The sequence below is a fragment of the Pseudorca crassidens genome, chromosome 19 (assembly GCF_039906515.1).
Source record: "Pseudorca crassidens isolate mPseCra1 chromosome 19, mPseCra1.hap1, whole genome shotgun sequence".
Taxonomy (NCBI): Eukaryota; Metazoa; Chordata; class Mammalia; order Artiodactyla; family Delphinidae; genus Pseudorca; species Pseudorca crassidens.
The window spans coordinates 4,306,576-4,327,913 of NC_090314.1; the positions used below are offsets into that span (position 1 = coordinate 4,306,576).

Here is a 21,338-nt window from a genome sequence, read left to right on the forward strand (position 1 = left end):
CTTACCCGCCCCACGAGGTGGAGAACGGCCCCCTCCCCATCTGGGTCCCTCGTTCCGCTGCAGAGACCCCCCCATTTCCCCTCGGGGAGCTTTTCCTTTCGTATCCTCGGAGCCTGGGGCTCCCCCTCCTCCCACCCGAGATCCGGGAGCCCCTCCAGGCCTCACCGTTTACCTTTAAGCCTAGAACAACCCCGCGCCTCCTCCCCGGGGCACTTTGCTCCCCTCCCCGGGCCAGGCGGCCCTTCCCTCCGGGAGTCGGGGGAGGGATCCCCCGTCCAGGATGCCGGCCGTCCCTCTCTGGGCTGCCGCGGGTCCCCTCCCTTCCCCAGGGACCTGGTTCTCCCTCCCCGCCCCCGCCCCACAGCCCAGCGGGATCGGGGGCGGCAGAGCCAGGCTCCAGCTGCCTTTTGTTCCGCGTGGGATGGCAGAGACCCCGCCCGGCGATTCTGCCGGCCTGGTCGGGTGGGTGACTGGGTACGCGGGGCCGCGTCTTCCAGGAGACCCTTCCTCTCTCTCCCCGTGGGGCGGCTCCCCAGCAGCCCAGCGCCTTGGGAGAGGCCGGCCCTTCCTAGAGGAGTCCGTGCCAACAGGTTTTTGTTTGCGATCGGAGTTGGTCCGGTGGCTTGGCGGGGGTGGGTGCAACTTGCTCCCCCAGAAACCCCGGTAGGGGCCTGTGGAAACCCATTCCTCCGCCCAGGGGCTCCGTCTGGGGCCCTTCACTGTTTTGCTGCCCTGCGGACGCATCTGAGTCTGTGCTGCAAGGAGGATGGGGCTTAACCATCGTGAGGGTTCAGATGGGGGAAACTGAGGCCCAGAGAGATTGGCCCAAGGTCATGCAGCAGTACAGTGTCAGTGCCAGAACTCGATGCTTGGGTTCCAGGGCACTCTCCAGGATGTTTCAGAATTTTTTTTAGAGAGATGTTGAGGGTTATCCCCTTCCACTTTTCAACGTTCACGTAAGAAAATGGACAGGAAAAGATGAGAAGTGTGAGTTCTTCCTTTCCACCTCAGGAAATGCCCTGTGAAAGAAGGGATTGGAACAGGAGGTTAAAATGATTGAAAAGGTGAATTTTAGTTTTTAACTGTCCATGCGCTCCCCCAGTTATGTAGGATAATGAAGATTTGGCAGAAAACTTGTGTCTCTTGTAGCTCTAGATATGGATGGTAGGTGCTGACCAATCATATACCCAGTCCCTCACAGCAGTGATTGAATTTGCACTGATAATTAAGTTTTCATCTGTATTTAAATGAACATCCAAAGGGCCTGCAGGTTTCTGAATGGTACTTGTTCCAGCAGTTATCTTTGGGACAGGTGATTGTGTCAGAGAAGTTGCCAAGATCTTCTCATATTTATCTGTATATATTTTTTAATATCTGTATTTTTATTTATTTATTTATTTTGTGGTACGCGGGCCTCTCACTGTTGTGGCCTCTCCCGCTACAGAGCACAGGCTCCGGACGGATGCGCAGGCTCAGCGGCCATGGCTCACAGGCCTAGCCACTCCGCTGGCTGTGGGATCTTCCCGGACCGGGGCACGAACCCGTGTCCCCTGCATCGGCAGGCGGACTCTCAACCACTGCGCCACCAGGGAAGCCCAATATCTGTATTTTTATTTTATATTTTTAAAGCTTATTTGCTTCTTGAGGTTTTTTTTAAAAATTAATTAATTTATTTTTGGCTGCATTGGGTGTTCATTGCTGCGCACGGGCTTTCTGTAGTTGCGGCGAGCGGGGGCTACTCTTCGTTGTGGCGCGCGGGCTTCTCATGGCGGTGGCTTCTCTTGTTGCAGAGCACGGGCTCTAGGTGCACGGGCTTCGGTAGTTGTGGCTCGTGAGCCCTAGAGCGCAGGCTCAGTAGTTGTGGCACACGGGCTTAGCCGCTCCGTGGCATGTGGGATCTTCCCGGACCAGGGCTCAAACCCGTGTCCCCTGCATTGGCAGGCGGATTCTTAACCACTGCGCCACCAGGGAAGCCCCCATTGTCATACTCTTGTGGAGCGTGTTAAAGTTTTCAAAGCTTTCTGAGAGCTGTTCTCACTGTTCCCCAGAATCTTCCTGTTGGATTGGTGGGGTGTGGATGAATGTGGTTGTTGGCATTTTATGGCATGAGGACCTGTTGACCCTGAGCCTTGGAGAAATCAAAGGGCTTGGATTTGGGGGAGTAAAGTCTGGGAGGATATGAGGAATTATCTAGTCCTACTCCCCCATTTGTCTGCTGGGCTTTCCACTCAAGCATTCCGTTTAAACAGATCTTCTGTCCAGCCTTCGCCAGCCAGCTACCCCAGCGTCTGGGCCCCTCCAGCTCTGCTCCCTGAGCCTCACCACCCCAGGCATTCTTTTGGAGCACTTAGCACGCTGTCTGTGTATCTGGGGCTCTTGTGACACTGTGACGTCTTTGAGGCCGGTGATCACCCTGCCTTTGCTTCCCCAGCACCAGCTCAGTCTCTGGTGTGTGGCAGGTACTTGCTGAAGATGTGAGGTGTGCAAGGAGTCCTGGGGACGGGCAGGGAACACACTTACCCATCCCTGCTGTAGGCTCCATTGTTCTGTCTTGCTCTTGCAAAAACTGCTGCTGGTGGCCCAGCAGTCCTATGTCAGTCACGTGGGTATTATCTCCTTTCTACAGGTGAGGAAACTGAGGCCCAGGAGCATCAGTCCTGTGCTCAAGGTCACACAGCCAGTAGGTGATGGGGCTGGGATTCACCTATTGGCTGTTGGATCCCCAAATATTATGATACCTGTTACCTCATCGGAGAAACTGAGTACTGGGGTGAAGAGACGCACTCTAAGCCCAGCTGTGAGTTGGAGGAGGACGGAGTACTGTGGGGTGACCTGATTAAGATTGCTGAGGTGGGAGAGAGCAGGTTTTCTTTTGTCAGATGCATTGTGAAATGACCATTTATCCCCATCTGTTGAGTTTTTGAAAATTGACAAGCTTTCTGATAAGTTTGTCAACGGAATTTTCTTTGGTCTTAGTTAGCTTGTTCAAGGTGTCTAAAAATAGAAACTTAGAAAAACAAACACAGTGAAGTAAGTGTCTGTGAAGCGGAGAGGGTGTGTTGAGTAGCATCTGTCCACGGGCTGTTTGGCCACACCTATCTTCCAGGTTTTTGATGTCTTAAAATACAAGGCTGTTTGAGCAGACTTTGTTGCTGCTGTTGAACATAATTTCATTTTGTCTTTACATCCATGTGTAACACAGGGATTGTCACCCATCCATGAATGGAAAAACTGAGGCCCAGAGAGGTTCGGTAACCTTTGAGGAACTGACCCAGCCAGGAGTCAAACTCAGGCCTGTGTGATTACCAAACCTGGGTCCCTGCTACTCCACCAGCCACTGCAGAAAGCAGTGATGATGAGTACTCACTTAAGCTGAAGGATAAGCTTGTGATCTGAAAGTCATCAAGTTTATTTAGAAGGTTGGGAGTTGTGAACGAGGAGATGTCTGTCTTTTTCCTAACTTTAGGATCTGTGAAGGTGTTGAGGTTCGAATATCAAGAGTTTCGTGGACCGCTTGATCGAGGCGAAATTTAGGGTTTGGTTTTAAAAATTGGCCTGGCGCCTTTGAAGCAGATCTGTGGCACTGTTATAATACCCCCTGCATGCGCCGGATTCCTTCTGGTGACTCAGCCCCGGCCCACCCAGGTGCTGGGGCCGCTTTGTGCCTTCCTGTTAGTCCTGGTCTGGGCCGAATGCGCCAGCCCTCTAGAGACAGGGAGGGTAGCTTCTTACTCTTTCTGGTCAAAGCAGTGGTAGAAATTGGGGCACAGAGGTCAGTGGAGGGACCCCTGTGTCCTCTTCATGGCACCCAGCTAACAAGCGGAGCAGGGAGAAGCAGGCTCGCCCTGCAGGGCGGCTGACCATCCAGGGCTGATGCATGATGTGGGTTTAAAAGCATCTATAATTCATCACTTCTGAGCGCAGGCTTCGTCCCGCCTCTCACTCCCACCCTCCCTCTTAAGGAAGTGTCATCATCACATCTCGGTGGCTCTGTAGCTGAGGACACCAAATGGTACAGATAGTTTGGCTACTAAGGCCGTGTGACAAGTAGCTTTGGAATCAGATGTGGGCACAAATTGGCCTCCTGGCTGGATGGCTTCGGGCACTTTAATCACTGAGCTTTGGTTTCCTTGCTTCTAAAGAGGGCCAATAATAACCACTTTGCAGATAGACTAGTGGTCTTTGTCAGACGCTGGTGCACATCGGCATTGCTCAGAGCGCTGGCCCCTCCCCCAGAGTTTCTGATTCAGTGGGTCTGGAGTGAGGCCTGAAAATGGGCATCTTCAGCCAGTTACTGGGTGTTACTGATGCTGCTGGTTCTGGGGCCAGATTTGGGAACCGTGGCCCAGAGGACAGAGTGAAAAGGCGTGTGGGGAGCCTGTGAGGGCCAGCTGTGCCGGAGGCTCACGAACAGCGGCTCCCTTCTGCCCCCCAGGTGCTTCTGTATGTCGCTCAGCTGACGGCATGACCCTTGCGAAGGGAATTTGGTTTCTCAAAGCGATGTTTTCACTTGTTCTGCCCCCCAGGTGCTTCTGTGTATCGCTCAGATGATGGCATGACCCTTGCGAAGGGAATTTGGTTTCTCAAAACGATGTTTTCACTTGTTCCGCCCCTCAGGTGCTACTGTATATCGCTCAGATGATGGCATGACCCTTGCGAAGGGAATTTGGTTTTCTCAAAGCGATGTTTTCACTTGTTCTTACGTGATTGTAATTGGGCTGTGGTCACAGGCGTCGTGACCCTGTGGGTTAGTTGGGATGTTTTCCTTCATGAAGGGAACGTAAGATGTCAGTGCCCTTCAAAGAGGCAGTAAATCCAGGATCCTGTTTGAGAAGCTGGTTCTTCATTCCCACACATCAAGCGAGATGTTCACTGTCAAGGCCCTTTAGAAATGCAGCTGGGAAAGGGCAGGGGGTGTGGCATTGGTCACGGAGCAGACCCCCACGGGGCCACTGGGGCGGCCACTGGTGTTAATGGAAGTCACTCCTCCCTCCAACAATTCCGAGTGATTTCATATTCTTTGGTGTTTAGAGTTTGGAAAAAAAATTATTTTCCTCCAGTAGGTAATTATCAGCTTGTCCATCAAAACCAAACACGTGGGTGTGTGTGAGCCCTGATGGTCTTTGAATGTCTCCTTTGTGCCAGGCCCTGTGTGACTCCTTTTATGCCCAGTAGTTAATTTTCATTGTGATCCTCCAAGACCTGTCACCACTGCTCTTTTTGCCTGTGCAAAAACTAAGTCTCAGAGAGGTTCAGCAGCCTGCCGCAGGCCACACAGCCAGTCAGCGCCCCAGCTGGTATTTGCTGCCGCCAGCGTCAGATTGAAAACCACACTGTCTCCATGGCCTCGGCCCGCAGCCGCGTTAGGTGCTCCCACTACCTCACTGTGCGCTCATGGCAAACCCGCAGGCATTTCGCAGGAGAGCAGCGCTGGGGCTCGGAGGGGTCGGACTTGTTCACATGCACCCACCCAGTGCCCGGCAGGACCTGAATTCAGTCCCATGCCTGCCTGAGTTTGGAGCGCAGGAAGCTGTTTCTATGGCAACACCTCCCCTCCCTGCCCAGGGCCGCAGAAGTCAGTTCTAAGACCCGAAGCTGCCTGGGTGTGTAGAGCACGGCCCTGGGGGAGCCCCAGCTGGGCTTGCGGGAGGAAGTCTTTGTGGCTGGTAAGGGTTTCTGTGTTTGCAAAGCTGTGTTAAAATCATTGCCCAAATTGCTCTTTGAGAGAAGGGGCTCTTTCTTTTTGCTCTGTAATCGTGAAGCTCTGCACATTTGTTCTGTAAACATGACACGTGGGAATTTAGGACTAAAGAATGGTCTGGTAATATGTGATCAGATTCATGCTGAAGAACTCGGTAGTTTTAAAACGTCACGTGTAAGTAAAAACGTGGAGCATCTCCTTCCTCAGCAGGCAGTTCATGCGTGACTTCTAGCAAATGGGTCATTTTTCTGGTCGTACCAAGGGTGAGGAGGCTGGGCTGTGCTCACTTTCCCAAGGTTTGAAGATTGCCTGCAGCTCCCAAGCAAGGGGTGATAGACAGCTATGTGTCAGTACGTGCCCTGCCCTCTTGGGAGGCCCGGGAGGTTTGGACTCGAATTTGTTGTTCTGTAACCTCTTTAAGACTCTGAGGTGACTAAATCATGAGACTGAAAAGTTGCTATCCAGAGTCTGTCCGCTTCTCTGTGTCCCCCTCCCCCAAAGTCATGGCAATAAAGGAATACTGACGGGCTGAGAAGTCACATTTTTATTTGAAAGTACGTCCTCCCTGAGTACCCGTTTTTTTTTTTTTTTTTTTTTTGCGGTACGCGGGCCTCTCACTATTGTGGCCTCTCCCGTTGCGGAGCACAGGCTCCGGACGCGCAGGCTCAGAGGCCATGGCTCATGGGCCCAGCCGCTCCGCGGCACGCGGGATCCTCCCGGACAAGGGCACGGACCCGTGTCCCCTGCATTGGCAGGCAGACTCTCAACCACTGCACCACCTGGGAAGCCCTGAGTGCCCGTTTGATACCCAGAGCTGTCATGGGGTATAACGAGTGTACTTTGGATCCAAAAATTTGGGAAATGGATGGTCAGAGAAATAATTTTTGGGCCACTTTATGAGAGGCAGTTGGTTGATGTAGAAGTATGAGCATCAAATCAAGGGCAGTTCCTTGACAGTAGGGCTGACATTTGAGGTCAGCGTCAGCCTTGGGGTTATGTGGCACGTAGTCTCTAGGGTCAGAGTGCTGGGTGTCCGAGAGGCGCCATGGCTCTCGCCAGCAGGAGCTCGGTCTAACTGAGAAGACAGTTAACGTCAGTGACACAGAAGCTGGTGGTTTGTTGAGTTGTGATTTTGATTCTTGGTCAGGAAGTCAGGAATGGAGAAAAGTCTGGAAGAGTCAGGGAGAAGGTAGGATTGAAGCTGGACCTGGCAGGACAGGGAGCTGCGTCCGGGAGAAGGCGGCAGAGGACGTGGGCGTGGGTGGGTGCCTCGGGGGGGCGGGGGGGGGGGGCGGCGCAGGCTCCGGAAGCAGCTCTGCTGGGCCGATGCCTCCTGAGAGCAGCGAGCACCGAGGTGGCCAGGCGGCCACTGGCTGTGATGAGGCCACGGCCTTGGGACTGGGGGGTGCGGCAGTAGGGACCCGAGCGAGGGGGCCTCTGGCGGGGCCTGCCGCGTGGCATAGCTCCCGTGGGTGAGGGCCTGGCCAGGCTGGCTTCCTGGGGCTGCATGGGCCCCAGCCCCGGAGCCAGCCCCAGGGTGTGTGTCAGAGCGAGTGGGGGAAGGCCGGGGCCTTCCTGCCGGCCGGGAAGGTGGCTGCGACGCCTCGGAAGCCTGCGGTTCGTATCCTTGGCCGCACCTGCAGGTTGCATGGCCTGGAAAGCTTTTTCAGAATGCCTGTGTTGCGGCCCCACCCCAGACCGCGGAGTGGGAGCCAGTGGTTTGTTAGAAGTGCTTCAGCTGATTCAGATGCTTTGTGTGGGCTGAGAGGCTGAACTGTGTGCTCAGGGAGCTTCTGGGAGTGTCAGGGATTAGGAGGTGGGAGGAGGCAGGAGCCAGAGAGAGCAGGAGGCCTTTGCAGTCGTGAGGTGTGTGTGGGGTGCTGGGGCCCTGAGCTACTGTTGCGCTGCCGCGGAGGGCAGGGGAGGGCAGGGGGCAGGTTAGGTGGAATGTGCCAGAGGAGGAGGGGCAGGATGACCAGGTTTGCCTTTGAGCCACCTTGGGAAGGCGGGGCTGGGTTAGCAGAGTGCCAGCAAGGTGAGGGCAGAAGAGACGGTGGCCCACCAGTCTGGTGGCCTCCTTGAGCCTGGCTCTTAGCCACGTCTGTGGAGCAGGCGCCACCGGTCCTTAGCTGCCCGTCCAGCCGGGGGGCCAGGTTCCTTCCTGCACCCCTAATTGTAATGACTGCAACAGACACTACTTGTAAAATGTAAGACTACATTTCTTTAAAGTAACTACAGTAAAGATAGTTGTAATTTAAGGCTCCTAATTCAGGTAGATTCACTTTATTGATTAAAGATCAGAAGTGAGGTTTCACCTGGTGTATTTAACACATACCACAATATCATCATTTATGGTATTTCCAGAAAAGATTAGTTTACAGTCCAGTTCATTCAGTCTTTATTCAATGTTTATTGAACACATGTATGTTATGCACTATACGTTGGGAATACATACAAGATGTAAGTACCTGGGAGGGATAAATTAGGAGTTTGGGATTAACATATACACACAACTATATATAAAATAAATAACCAACAAGGACCTACTCTGTAGCACAGGGAACTATACTCAATATATTGTAATAACCTATAAGGGAAAATAATCTGAAAAAGTACACACACACACACACACACACACACACAACTGAATCACTGTGCTGTCCACCTGAAACTAACATGATATTGTAAATCAACTATACTTCAATTAAAAACAAAGTAAGTTCCTGCCTTCACGTAGCTGATGGTCCGCAGAGAGTGGCTCCTGACTTGGGACAAGTAGTGTCAGCCCCGAGAGAGACGCTTAGAAAGTGGTGCAGACACTGAGAATGCACCTGGGTGTCAGAGAGGAAATGGTACATAAGTAGAGTCCTGAAAGAAGAGCGGGCGTTCTGGGGGACAGGGGGCCCCCGGCAGTGGGAGTGGGCTGGGAGCCCGCCGTGCTTCTCACACAGTCTTGGCAGTGAGCGGCCGGGCCGTGGGTGCTCAGAGCAGCCCTGCTCTGTCCGCGCCTGGGGAGCTGAAAAGGCTCCTATGAGAGGAGGTCCTCTGTGGTTTGAGACAAGCGAAGGTGATGTCATTGCTGTGGTGCCGGCACTGGCCGGGTACCCGAAACGTCCACACTCCTTTCTTTTGCCGCAGCAGGTGGGGTTGGAGAGGGTTCTCAGCCACCCCACCTGTACTGGAGGCTGGTTCCTCAGGTCCCAGGGCGGGGGGCGGGGGGACGGCCGAGGCAGCGCCCTCACGCGTGGTGAGCAGGTCCCCTGGGCAAAGGCCTCCTGACAGCCAAGCAGCTCTGTTTTCCAGAAACCCCTGGACACCTTTGTGACCAGATTGTCAAGGTGAGGGACCCCGGCCGTACCTTGGGGTGCACGTGAGAGGCTGCTGTGTGTCAGGCTTGGTGCTGGGTTCCCAGGGACAGCCCGGCCCTCAGCCCTCCCCGTGTGCCCTGGGCTCCATGCAGCCCACCGATGCTTTCCGTCTGGGTCGTACTGTGCCTCTTGCTAAAAATTAACGTGGTTGCTGTATTGGTTTCCTATGGCTGCTGTAACAAACTACCACACACGCAGTGGCTTAAGGCAACACGGTTGTATGCGTCAGAAGTCCACACGGCTCTTAGGGAGCTAAAGTCACGGTGTAGGCAGGGCTAGCTGCTTTTGGAGGCTCTAGGGGAGCCCTGTTCCCCCGCCTTTTCCAGCTCCCGAGGCCGTCTGTGCCTCGTGGTCCCTTCTCTCTGCAAAGCCAGCGGCAGCCAGTCCTGTCCCTCTCGCACCACGTCCCTCTGACACGGGCTCTTCTGCCTCCCACTTGTACTAAGGTCCCTTGTGGTTACACTGTGCCCCTGAATCATCCAGGATCCTCCCCCTGTTTTAAGGTCAGCTGATTAGAAACCTTAATCGCATCTGCTCCTGTAACTCCTGTTTGCCATGTAACTGGGATCAAGATTGGGCATCTTGGGAGGCCATTATTCTGTCTACCCCGATGCTAACGTGAAAATCAGGAGATCTTACATAGCAGTCCAGACTTGCGGCTTCACTGACAAATCAGAACACTTGGCAGCCGAGGGCCTGCACTGTTGCCTGGCAACACTGGGTCAGTGCCAGGGTCGGCGCCATCTCTGGATGGGGTTGCGAGCGCCAGCTCTTTGCAGCCCCCACCCCTCCCGTCGTGCCCACTCGTCTCCCTTCATTGCCTGGGCCCTGCTCTGGGGACCCAAGGCCTCACACACAGTCCCGTCATGGCAGGCCCGTGCTCAGGGTGGTGGAGCTTCCTACCTCCCTCTGCCGTGTCCTCTTCCTTGTCCCTGCGAGACTCCCCTCCCCCACCTCCATACCCTGTCCCGCACCCTCCTCTGCCCGGCACACCCCCTTCCGTCCTCTCCACCCCCCCCCCCACCCCCAGGCTCTACATTCCAGAGCATCTCTGGTGCTATTTTAGGTGGTATTGTTTGTACCATAACTCCTCGTCTCCTGTCCCCTGCTTTTCTGGCGCCCAACGCTGGTACATCCTGGTGCCTTCCATCCTATCTCTTGCATCGGCATTTGTGAAAAGCAGGTCTTTCCAGTGCACCTTCAGAGCCGTATCCATCGAGTCAGGACGACACAGCAGCATTTAGTTGAACATCTGCCATGTGCCACGTGCTTTCCTAGACACTGGGAATATGATGCGGGATGAGGTGGAGGGAGATACCTGCCTTGCCTCCCTGCAGACCTAGTTCTAGAAGAGGGAGAAAGAGAGACAAGTATCGACCTCCTCCTGCGTCTCGGGAGGGAGGTCTGGCAGCATCCTGCTACTCGGGCCCTGGCCTGGAGGCGAGCTCCGTCCGCAGTGCTGCGAGGTGCTGGGGCTCTGGCAAAGGCATTTCAGTGGAAGCTCCCCGTGTTTGCAAGCGTTGCCTGGACCCCAGCTGACAGCTGAATTGGGGCAGGCATTTCGGGGCCCAGATGGCATGTTGGGTGGCAGTGTGAAGGACCAGAACGGACGCCTCTGTGTGCTGCTGCCCGGTGGTCTGACCTGGGGCTCTGGTTGTTTTCGGGGAGCCCTTTGTGTGGCCTCTTGTGGCCAGGGCTGCCCCCAGGTGACCCCGTGCTGTGGGGCCCAGGTGGAGGGTGCCGGGTTGAGCCTCTGGGGTTTGACAGCTTAGGGGCATCTAGTTCTTTTGTCTGCACAGAAAATGATCCAGCAGGTCAGAGATCTTTGGAAATTTGCTTGAAAACAAAGCAAGACTTACTGTTATGGAGGATTTCCAACTTACAAAAATAGAATAGTTCAGTGAACCCCCATCACTCAGCTTTGACGGTTGTAAGTAGGCTCTTCCCCCTCTCCGCCGCCCCCAGATTATTTCAAAGCAAATCCCAGACTTGACTTCATTGATAAGTGCCTCAATGTGTATTGCTCACAGATGTGGACTCTTTGGAAACTTGTTTTTATGTGAGGACTGACCACCAGCAGTCCTAAGTCTGATGTTCATACCCTGTGAGTTTGAAGCTGTTTTTTTCGGTTGTAGAGTAACGATCATATTTATACAAAATCTGGATGTGGGTTGAATTTTTTTTTTTTTTGAGGTTTCCCTTTTCCTTTTGTTTAGATGTTGGGGGTAGGAGTTTATTAATTAATTAATTTATTTTTGCTGTGTTGGGTCTTGGTTTCTGTGCGAGGGCTTTCTCTAGTTGTGTCGAGCGGGGGCCACTCTTCATCGCTGTGCGCGGGCCTCTCACTATCGCGGCCTCCCTTGTTGCGGAGCACAGGCTTCAGACGCGCAGGCTCAGTAGTTGTGGCTTACGGGCCCAGTTGCTCCGCGGCATGTGGGATCCTCCCAGACCAGGGCTCAAACCCGTGTCCTCTGCATTAGCAGGCAGATTCTCAACCACTGCGCCACCAGGGAAGCCCGATGTGGGTTGAATTTTATTAGCACTTCTATTAAGGCAAAACAATGAGAATTTTGCTCTTTTAGTTTTTTTTTTGTAAAATACATATAACATAAAATTTACTATGGTAACCATTTTAAAGTGTAAAAACTCAGTGGCATTAAGCACATTCCCCGTGTTGTGCAGTCATCACCACCATCTAGTTCCTGAGTTTTCCGTCACCCCAAGGAAACCTGTGCCCATCAGCAGTCATTCCCTCTCCCTCCCCTCCCCGACCCGGCACCCGTGGACTTGCCTGTGCTGGACAGTTCACATATTTGGAACCACGCAGCATGTGGCCCTCTGCGTCTGGCTTCTTTTCACTCAGCATCGTGTCTTCCAGGGTCACCCCTGTGGTCAAGTGTCAGTGGCTTCATGCCTTTTTTTTTTTTTTTTTTGCGGTACGCGGGCCTCTCACTGTTGTGGCCTCTCCTGTTGTGGAGCACAGGCTCCGGACGCGCAGGCTTAGCGGCCATGGCTCACGGGCCCAGTCGCTCCGCGGCATGTGGGATCTTCCCGGACCAGGGCATGAACCCACGTCCCCTGCATTGGCAGGCGGACTCTCAACCACTGCGCCACCAGGGAAGCCCGCTTCCTGCCTTTTTATGGCTGGATGATATTCCATCGTGTGGATAGACCACGATTTGTTTATCTGTTCATCTGTCGATGGACACTTGGTTTGTTTCCACCTTTGGCAGTTGTGAATAGTTAGCTTGTCAGTACTTAATTTGAAATGTGGTGATGTGGTGTGTGGATCAAAAAGAAAATGGCATCTATGAGTGGGCAGGAGGGTGACTTACTCTTGACTCCATTGATTTTAACACACACGTTTAAAGGAGCTCACTGCTGAGCGTGACACACGGATCGGGGAAGCGCACCGCACACAGCGTCGTGCTCGGGGCGCCCAGGCCCACGTGGCCGTCTTCTGCTTCCGGTGGCCTCGAGGCCCGCTCAGAAGGCTGCCGTCCGAGGACAGGTCCTGCCCCTCCCGACCTGAGTGGCCACAGCCGCGGGTCTGGGGGTGGATGGTGGCCTCTCTGAGCACGGCGGTGAGGGGAGTGCTGGGCAGGCGTGGGACTTGCCCCCGAGTGACGGGGACAGACTGGGTGTTCTCACGAGAGCCACTGGCACGGGGGTCGGCACCTTTCCTCATGTTCCTCAGTGAGATGGTCAGAGTCGGTGCCCTTGCGTCTTCGTGACCACGTGCTGAGCTCAGGATGGCTGGTTACGTACCTGGCGGTCGGCTGCACAATGCAGTGATTCGGTAGCATGGTGTATATGTGGGCGCTGATTCCTGGTAGGAGGTTATTTCCGGCGAGCAGTCAGTGGGCAGCCCAGCTGCTGAGTGTGGGTCAAGGGCTGCTGTGTTGGGGGCAGAGGGACCCTTGGCCGCTTCATAGGTGGTTCCAGTCCTGGTGTTGGGAGCACGCCTTCATCTCCTTCATGCTGTGTGTCTGCTTTTGGAGGACGTGAGGGAGGTGTTCATCTCAGGTCCCAGGACAAGGAGAAGCTTCTCCTGTGAATCTGTTTCTTTCTGTCTTGTGGGCAGTGTGAATCACTTTTGCTCTGTCCACCAGGAAACTCAGTGCAGAGCCAGTCATCTGTCCCAGCTCTGGTGTGGTCTCTGCACTTTGGGTTCTGACCTTGCCTTCCGGCCCAGCTTTCTTTTCCTCCCTTTCTATTTCCCTATTGCCTGGGTTTCTTCATTTACTCACTTTCACTATGTTCCCTGGCTTTCTCTCAGCCAGTAATTCTCAAATGCTGGATCCGCACCGCCTTCTGTTTTAACTGTGCTGGATGGGGCCTGAGCATAAGTGTGTTTCCAAAGCTCCCCAGAGATTCAAGCATGTGGCTGGGCTTGGGGGCCACCGCTGTTGTCCGTTTCACATCTTTTTAGCAACAAGGCAGGATAAATAGACAAAAAGGATGGAGTCGGGGAGGAGAGCCGACCCGGAGGTGGTGGTCTGAGCTCAGAGAAGCCGAGTCAAGTGGATTATGTCGTTCTCTTGCCCGTGGAACCAGGGGGAAGCTCTCCTTGGCCAGCGCTGCAGAAGCCTCAACTCCTGGACAGGCTGGGGATGAGCGACTGGAGATCTTGCTTTGAGGGCCTTGGACCTGCCTGGTGGGAGCACGGCTTTGTGACAACGTCTACGGGCCATTCAGGACACAAGCCCGTGCATGGGACCCAGTCATGCTTAATACCATTTGCTATAGAATGTAGTTCTAGAAAAGACCCGGTGTATAAGGAGAGCATTTAGAACATGGTCTTCGCAACTAATCTGATCCCATCTGTGCGTTAGAGGGGCACTGTTCCTGCTTTAAAGAGAAACAAGAAATTATGAAAGAAAATACATTCGTTCTTGATTTAAAAAATATACTTTATTGGCAGAAGAAAAGAATAAAGTAAGTAGTACAAGAAATCACTATCTAACCTAACTGCAAGATGTTAGTAGGTTTTAACATTTGAAGGAAGAGAAACAAATGTTTCTTTAAACAAACCAAACCAAACCTTTTATTATTTCTTCCCCCCCTCCAAAAAAATCCCAGGTGTTTTTCATTTAGTTCTTTTAACTTTGAACAAAAATCTTGGTAACTTTTTTTCCTCTTTACCATCTGATTATCAGTAGTTTCCAAAGACTAAAGTGAGCTCTACCGAAATAGATGGTACAATATAGGATTTCCAAGTGGGGTGTCTCTTCTGTACCAAGTCTCAGGGGGAATGTTTAGGACGCCTGTTTTAATGGTCATGGAAGAAAATTTGGAAAGTTCGTATGAGTAGGAAGGACCAAACTAGAACTAGCCTTGTCACTGTGATCGCTATTAATATTTTGGTTTATTTTCTCTGAGTCGCTGTTTGTTTAGTGCCCAGGGGTCTCTGTGGCCTGTGTGACTGTCACGGGGTGGCACAGAGCTTACCCTCGAATGGCCATGCTGGGAAGAGGCCAGCTGCCCCCTGTGGTTTGTCCCCTCCTCCCTTGCTGTGGGTGGTGGGGTCTGGAGGGCGGGAGGAGAGGCTGTGGGGAACGAGGGGCTTATTCAGCAGTCGGACGTTGGGGGGAAGAGGGCACCCTGATGGGGGGGGGAGGGAGGGAGGGATGGGGCGTGTAGGCCGGCGGCCCCCTGGGCAGTCACCTGCTGCTCTCTGGGCCCAGGTTCCCCTTTATGATGTAGACCAGGGAGTGAGACTGTGTGACCTCCAGGGCCTCCCAGGCCCGGAGTGCCAGGGTGCTGTGTCTTTGAGAGCAACTTCCGGGCCGCCGTGGTTCTGGTGTTTCTGAATGAACCTGCTCGTGCATCTCCTCTGGGGAGTCTCCAGGGGAGAAAACAGGCCAGTTCCTCAGGAATGTGTTTGCCCGAGGCTCATGGGCTCCCCCTGCTCCAGCCCAGGCTGTGTGTCCACGGGTCACTTCAGGGTGACCCAGGACAAGTCAGTGCTGAGTGAGCCCCCTCTGGGGCCCTTGGCATGGACGCAGCTGGGGCCCAGCCAGAGGCCCTGTGAGCAGCTCTGCCGCGCTGGGGAGAGGTCCCCGCTTCCCTGCCCGCCTGGCTGGTCACAGAGTCACCACAGGAAGGAGATGTCAGCCTGCCCCCGAGGCCGCCCGTCCCGGGAGGGCGGCGGGCCTGCCGCGTGAGGCCCAGCGCAGCGCCGGGCGGGGGGAGGCCTGGTGCGCTTGTCACAGGGAGGTGTGCGTCGATTTGAGTGCTGCGTTGCTCTGCCAGCCGGTGGATGGTGAAGAAATCCTTGCAGTAGAAATTTAAAGGCCTCTGCAAGGGAAGAAAAAGAAAATTGGTTTCAAACTAGGAAGAGGGAAGCAAATACTGTCTTCTTTTAAAAAAACCCCACTTCTTTAGCACACTGCTTCTGAATCAAGCTCTCAGAAATGAGATTTAAAAGAAGAAACTGCCCCGCGAGGCTCATAGAATGTAATCTGGCGTTGGGCACCCTGAGGTGTCTCTCCTCGCCGGAGGTGATGTGGAAGGAGCACGGCACCCCTTGATCTGGCGTCTTCTGAGCATCAGGTCGCTTCAGAGGGAAGTTCCCAGACCAGTGCTGTCATCCTCTGAGGGCCCTCCTTCTCCCCGCAGCTCTGTGTCTCTCTCAGTTTCACCGAGGCCGAGGGAGGGCCCCATGGGAGGGTGCAGTTCTGTCGCTGGCCTCCAGGGCCGACCCTGAGTGCCCCTCTCTGTGCTTGCGGGCTGTGGTCACAGCTGTCCTGCTGGGAGCGGGCTCCGCCCGCACGCCGCCCCTGCCTGGCCCGGAGGCTCCTGCCCGGGGCGCCATCCACCTGTGTCCACGCGGGCACTCTGCAGCCAGGGGCTGCATCTGGCGGCGCGGAGGACACAGGTGCCGCACCTGGTGGTGGGTGAGGCCAGACTGGGCCACGCTGGGGAGGGTGGGGAGAAGGGCCACTCCAACCAGCCAGACGGGGCGGGGGGAGCGGGTCAGGTGGGCTTGTGGATGCTGAGGGTGCGAAGGGGGAGACGCGAGCCCGTGCGGCCTCCAGCTGCCCCGGCCGGCGGTGGAGCGCTGACAGCTCACGGGGGAGGATGCAGCCCTGGCGGATGCCTGCGCTGGTGCTGTCCCAGCACTGGCCAAGGGACCTGTTGGCCAAATGAGGATGGGGCTTATTTTTCTTAAATATATGAGCTTTTGAATAGGCGATACATCCACATAGTTCTGAACTGAGAAGGTGTTAAAGTACATTCTGAGCAATCCTACCCTTTACCTCTGACCTCCCCCGCCCCACCCCCTTCTCCCTAATAGCAACCCCTTTTAGTATCTGAATAGCCTTCCAGTGTTCTTTATGCAAATAAAGCAAAAGCAAATTTATATTCTTATTTCTCCCTTTGTGTTAAATCAAAGATAGCACCCTGTACACATTCTACCCCTTGCTTTTTTGCTTGCAGCGTAGCCTAGAGACTTTCCGTGTCGCTTCTTGGAGAGCCATGTCCTCTCTGTGAGCGTAGTGCTGTGATGCTCTCCTCCTGTACTGTTTTTTTGGGTTTTTTTTTGCGTTACGTGGGCCTCTCACTGCTGTGGCCTCTCCCGTTGCGGAGCACAGGCTCCGGACGCGCAGGCTCAGCGGCCATGGCTCACGGGCCCAGCCGCTCCGCGGCATGTGGGATCTTCCCGGACCGGGGCACGAACCCGTGTCCCCTGCATCGGCAGGCGGACTCTCAACCACTGCGCCACCAGGGAAGCCCTCCTGTACTGTTTTAAATCCCATCCCCTGTACGGCAGCTTCCAGCTGTTCCTCACGTGCTGTTACATAACATTCCTGAGAGGATCGATCTTACCTACGTGTCCTTCCCCACGTAAGCAGGTGGATCTGCAGGTAGCATTCCCCAGGGACAGTGCTGGGTCCAAGGGTAATACACAGTTGTCATTTTGATAGATTTTGCCAAAGCCGTCCACAGGGGTTATCACACCCTGCCCTCCCACCGGCCCGTTTCCCCCTCGGCCTCAGCAGCAGAAGGTAGAGTCAAACATTTGGATTTTTGCCAACCTGACGGATGTAAAGAGTATCTCAATGTACTTTTCTTTTCTTTTCTTTGATTTATTTATTTTGATGTATTTATTTTTGGCTGCATTGGGTCTTTGTTGCTGTGCGCAGGCTTTCTCTAGTTGCGGTGAGCGGGGGCTACTCTTCGTTGTGGTGCGTGGGCTTCTCATTGCGGTGGTTTCTCTTGTTGCAGAGCACAGGCTCTAGGCACTCCGGTTTCAGTAGTTGTGGCCTGTGGACTCAGTAGTTGTGGCTTGCGGGCTCTAGAGCACAGGCTTAGTAGTTGTAGGACATGAGCTTAGTTGCTCTGCAGCATGTGGGATCTTCCCGGACCAGGGCTCGAACCTGTGTCCCCTGCATTGGCAGGTGGATTCTTAACCACTGCGCCGCCAGGGAAGCCCTCGAGGTAGCTTTAATTTGCATTTTTCTGAAACGTGAGCTGATCATTTCATATGCTTAGGGACCACTTACATTTTTTTGTGGACAGTTCTTGTCCCATTTTTCTCTTGAGTTATTGGTTGCTTACTTCTCAATTTCTGTGAGTTCTTTATATTTTTGGAAGGTTGGTTCGTTGTGTAATGAGCTGTAAATATTTTTTTTAATTTTATTATTTATTTTTGGCTGCGTTGGGTCTTAGTTGCGGCATGCAGGGTCTTTCATTGCGGCGCGCGGCCTCTTTGTTGGGGCACTTGGGCGTCTCTCTAGCTGTGGCGTGCAGGTTTTTCTCTTCTCTGGTTGTGGCACACAGGCTCCAGGGCACGTGGGCTCTGTAGTTGTGGCGCGCGGGTTCTTTACCACTGGACCACCAGGGAAGTCCATGTAAATATTTTTTCAGGCTAGGAATTATTCTAATCTAGCCAGATTCTTTTAAGTACCCCTCCCCCCATCTCCTCTTAAAGATTCAGACTGTGGCTTTGGGATGGAGTCTGGTCCTATGGGGACAGAACCGTGACCTTGGCTTCCTTCCAGGACTTTAAGTTAATTGGCCACAGACAGGTTTTCAGCATGAGCATACAGTGGTGTGGATGTGTTTGCATCTGTGCAGAGGCTGCGTGTCCAGGGTGTGTGGTCACTGTCATCATTCGTGGAGCAGGCTGATGGAAGGCCATTGTTTTTTTTTTTGGTTGTTATTCACAGCCTTATGGATAGGTGATTTAGTACCACACAATAAGGTTCACTCATTTGAAATATATAGTGCAAAAGCTTTTAGTGTATTTAGCGTTGTGCAGCCATCCGTGTAATCTTACTTTAGAATATTTCATCACCCCTGAAAGAAACCCTGTACCCGTTAAGCAGTCACCCCCTTCCCCCTCGTCCCCCAGCCTCTGGCCGCTGTCGGTCTGCTTTCTGTCTCTGGACTTGCCTGTTCTGGACGACTCGTAGAAATGGAGCAGTGTGTGGCCTTGTGTGTGTGCTTCCCTCGGCGTGTTTTCACAGTTCACTGTGTGGAAGCAGGTGCCTGCACCTCCTTACGTGTTCAGGCTGAATGCTGTTCTGCTGTATGGATATACCACGTTTTATTATTCTAGTTACCCATTCATCTGTTGAAGGGAAGCTTTTTCCACTTTCTGGCTGTTACGAGCGATGCTGCTGTGAGCTCCGTGGGCACCGTGTCCTTTCTCTTGGGTAGAGACACAGGCCTGCACCACCCCCACACTGGGGAAGGAACGTGGAGAACTGCACACTGGCCTCTAAAGTGCTGGACACAAAGCGACACGTCACTTCTGCCACATTTTACTGGCCAGGGCCGTGGCTGACCCAGAAGGGGGGTGGGGAATGCAGTTCTGTCCCAGGCCCTGGAAGCCGTGGACTAGAAATGTTTGGTGCACAGAACTAATGACTGCAGAGAGGCGGAGCGGGCATCCGGGGGCCCAGGGGAAGGATCCTGTCTGGAGGGGTCACTAGCAAGGTGGAGCTCCAGGGTGAAAGTTACCTGCCACTGATGGGTCCTCCTTGAAAGCTGGTTGGTGGAGAGACCTTGAGTCTTGCAAGGAGCAGCTTAGAAGTGTGTGGTGGTCTTGGAGAGGACAAGGGCAGCCTCATGGAAGGAACGTTAGGCTCCCGGGCTGAGGACCGGGCTCCCTGCGCTTTCCCGACAGGCGCTGGGGCTCAGCAGGGGCAGCGCAGAGCTCACCCACCCTCTCTTCTCGCCTGTAAAATGCCTCCTTTGCGGGATGTGGCACACAGTGGGCTGTTAGGAAAGGCAGCTGTCACCTTGGTGAGTTTGGCCAGCAGCAGTGGAGCCTGTGGTCACTGAGTGCATGGGCCCGGCCTCCCCGGGTCTTGGTCCATCCTCGCTGGGAAGCACGGATGTGCCGAAGGACCGCCCTGTCCTCCCCCTAGTGACCCCAGGCTGACTGAGGGAGGAGGAGGCTGGTGGCCAGTGAGTATTCTGGGGCAAGTAGACAGCTCTCCCCTAAAATGCAGTGTTTTCTGGACAGACCTGCGTATGCGCCGTCGTCAGTGCTGGAAGCGCACTCCTTTATTATTATTTTTCTAAACAAAGTAGCACAAAGGCAATGTAAACATTGTTTGAACCAAAAGCATTTGGCTAATGGAGATAAAACCGAAAGGAAAATAATAACTTTAGTTTCTTTTTGGCTTTTGTGTTTTGACATTTAGCAGTGTACTTCTCATCTTTTAAGAATTTGAAAAAATCATACGGTATGGAAACCGCGGTTTGTTTCTGCTTGTTCACTTAGTGTGAAACGGACTCGGTGCCGCCTTGCCTGACCTTGGCCTCTCCTGGTGGGTGTGACGGGGGACCGCGGGGCCAAGGAGGGTCCGGCAGGGGCGCGCTGCAGACCCGTAGGAGGGGCGGAGGGTTCCACCTCTGTCCACGCAGCTTTTTCAGGTCGTCATCTGTGGGGCCTCGAAGGCCTCCACTGCGCTTCCCGGAGGAGGTGACCACCCGTGACGCTGGGGCCACCCATCTTTCCGCTCCGACCAGCTGTTGTTTTTAAACCGCAGCAGTATCGTAGGACATGTGTCCTGCTCCGCAAGACGTCTGTGGGTCCTGGACTTGGGCATCAGGTGAGGGTGGGGAGAGCTGCCGAGATCGGGGGCGGCGTGTGAGCAGGTGGGGTCGAGTCGTTCCTTCCCGCAGCAGATGTGTGCCCGGCTCCGCGCCAGGCCCTGTGAGGCAGCCAAGTGTGCAGACAGTCGGGGCCTCTGTCCCCCGAGAGCCCGCAGTCCAGAGGTCTGGGGGAGGAAGGAGGGAGAGGCGGGGGAGGGCCGGAAGCCGGCCGCACGCGGGCGGGGGGCGCTCAGGGAAGGGGAGGTGGTGGTGCCGGGCTCAGTGTCCTGCCACGGGGGCCTGGGCCTCCACGCAGCAGGCCTGGGCGGGCCGTGCGCTCCCACACAAGGGTGTCTGAGCTGTTGGTCGGCGTAACTAGGACGCGTGCAGCTCTCCCAGCCTGAGGCTGGCTTCTTGCCACATCCTCTGGACTCCCTGCGTCCCTGTCAGTTAGCACCGCTCCCTGAGACCCTCAGCTCTCGCCTCCCCTGCACTGGATGGTTCTCCTGTGTCTCTGCCCCGCTCCTGGCCCTTCTTGGACTTCACTGATGGCCACTCACCTCCTCTGACTTGCGCCCTCATCCCTGCTCTCCTGGGCTCCTTCAGCGCCCCGCCCAGCCCTCAGCACTAGCTGCTCCTTGGCCGTCTCCATCCTCCGTGCCTGTCCTGCCAGCACCTCCAGCTACGTTCCTCTGAAATGAAACTGCTTGCTCTGCCTCTTACCTTCTCCTGAAACCGGCTCACCCTCTGCACCTTGACATCCTGTTAAAGGTGCCTCTGTGTCCCTGCCGTTCCCGCCGGCCTCTGCTGTGGGCGTCCTGTGCTGCTGCCCCCGCCCCGCCGACCGCCTGCTGCGGCTCCATCAGTACTGCAGAAGCCCCGCCTCCGCGGCGCCACCTCTCTGCCCCCGGACACGCAAACCCACTCCAGTAGCTTTGACTGCAGCAGTGTATCTTAAAATAATTTTAAGTGGTAGCAGTTGAACATTACTCATCTTAATAGTTTTTTAATCTATAAAATGCCATGGTGCCTTTGGCGGTTCCTCAGAAAGTTAAACAGAGAGCTACCACGTGACCCAGCAGCCCTGCTCCTTGGTATCTGCCCGGGAGAACTGAACACACGCGTCCACACAAAAACTTGTACGCAAAGTTCACAGCAGCGTTATGCATAACGGCCAAGAAATGGAAACAACCCAGGTGTCCTCCAGCTGACAA

At 54.4% G+C, this 21,338-nt stretch overlaps 1 protein-coding gene across 9 annotated transcripts in view; it reads left to right on the forward strand.

Moving 5' to 3' along the window:
• EPN2 (epsin 2) overlaps positions 1-21,338 on the forward strand; it is a 96,285-nt gene that overhangs the window by 301 nt on the left and 74,646 nt on the right. The window contains exon 1 of one of the 9 annotated variants that reach the window (XM_067716620.1): positions 18,213-20,141. The exons of the other annotated variants lie outside the window; for them this stretch is intronic. The gene's annotated coding sequence lies outside the window, so the exon portion shown is untranslated. Of the gene's footprint in view, positions 1-18,212; positions 20,142-21,338 lie in introns of those variants that run through there. 9 annotated transcript variants of the gene reach the window in all.